The sequence below is a fragment of the Cryptomeria japonica genome, chromosome 4 (assembly GCF_030272615.1).
Source record: "Cryptomeria japonica chromosome 4, Sugi_1.0, whole genome shotgun sequence".
Classification (NCBI taxonomy): domain Eukaryota; kingdom Viridiplantae; phylum Streptophyta; class Pinopsida; order Cupressales; family Cupressaceae; genus Cryptomeria; species Cryptomeria japonica.
In genome coordinates, this window is record NC_081408.1 from 609,310,173 (window position 1) to 609,312,301 (window position 2,129).

The window sequence follows — 2,129 nt, forward strand, 5'->3', positions numbered from 1 at the left end:
TTATGCGTCATAAGATGGTGTATTTTGTATAGAAATTTGTAACAATAAATTTATTTTGTTACAATCCTCCCTTATCACTTTTGGATTTAAAATACAATTCTATTATATTTTTGGATAAGCTATTTAAATGATTGAATGAATATTATAAAAGAATAAAATAATAATACACACACACACACACATGGAAAATATACATTATCTTTATTTATCTATTTTCCACTTCCAATTATGGCACATGTTGTAGGAAGAATAAGAAGCTTCTAGAGGATTCTCCACCACCTTGCATGTAACTCCTCCCACTAAGTCTAATCAATTTGCACGAAGTCCAAAATTGGGAAAGAATCTCCTTTTTAATTAAATTTTCTAGATAATGGAATGGAGGGAATTTCTTATAAAATTATATGCAAGTTTCAAAGAAGGGAGTTGATTATGTTTTGAAGGAAATTTCCCAAGTTTTAGAAGTAGATCTTTTGGTAGTCTCATTTTTGTTGCAGGAATTTTAAGTTGTTGTTTGAAGGATTTTCTCTCAAGTTGCAAGGAAGGATCATAAGGGTAGTTAGTGGATTCAACATCAAGCTAGATAAACTAGGTTCTCTCCTTGTTGCTTATCTTTACATTTACTTATGAGGAATTCGTAATATCAAAAATATAGTTATAGATCTTCCTTTATATAAAGAAATTCTTTTATTTGATTTTCTTATTTGGGGATAAATAATAATGATGATGCTTTCATATAGTGCATGTAAAATATAGTTATTTAATTATTTTATTTCCCTCAAGAAAATATGCACATGATCTTGCTTTTGTTTTCTCCCAAAAAATTTAACGAAAGAAAATCATATTCCTTTATTTGTTTAAAATCTTTTTTTTTGAAATCAAAATTCTTCCTGTGTGATTTGGATCTTTATTCCTCCCTCTAATTCATTTCTCTGGTTCTTTGAATGGAAATTTGAATCTCATTTTTTAATCTCTCTATGATTATTTAAAATTTCTCTATGATTATTTTTAAAATCTCTCTGTGATTATTTTAATCTCTCTGTGATTTTTTTTAGTTAAATAAATCTCTCTGTGAAATGCGTCGAATAAAATTTCTTTGTGAATATTAGCTGAATCTCTATGAATATTAGTTAAATGAGTCGAATAAAATTTCTCTGTGTGAATATCAGTCAAACAAACTCTCTCCCTGTGAAATCTGAAAATAAATAATCTTCCTGTAAATAACTCTCTATCCCCCTCTCTGGACATTGGTTGAGAAATAGAATATAATCCCTTTGTGTAACCCTGCATTTCTCAGTTTAACACCTACCTACTTCTCGATAACCTGTGCATCGCTGGAGCAAATTACTTCTCTGGTTATTTTTATTTATCTGTTATATTTCATCCCTGGGATTAATATGATATTATCTCTTACATTAATATTTTTTTTTATGTATACATACCTGTTTATGTATTCTCTTTTTATACAAATTAATATTCTGGAATGAACTATATATATATATATATATATATATATATATATATATATATATATATATATATATATATATATATATATATATATATATTTATGCGATTATGCGAAGTGATTAATATCTATATTCGCACAATACAATGCATGTGTGTACCGGCTCGCAGGTAGAGGACAAAGTTAATACTCCGTAGGGAGTGGTACCGTAATGGTACCCCCCACTAGCCTGCAGTCACTGCTGCGGCAGTGGCCGCAGGGTAGTGGAGGGGACCCGTGGGGTCCCACTCCCATTAACCCTCTTTAATGCCAATCAAATATAATTCGAAGGGCAATGTTAATTGTTAAAAAGAAATTCTCTTTTTCATATATGTTTAAAATGTTAGTTTATTTAAATTCCTTCTTTTATATATAAATATAAATTTTAGTTAATAAAATTTTTAAACTTAGGTAAATTTTAGATTTATAACTAGTTTTAACAAATTTATATTAAATGATACTTAGATCCTCTTAAGATCCACTTAGCAATTAAATGACTTGAAGCTAAATTCTATGTTGGGATTTGTGGTTTTATAAGCGATATTCTCGCATGCAACTTACCCTACCTTCGCTTCATGCAAATGTCTTTACATTGATTTCAATTATTGGTGTTCCCTTCTTCATG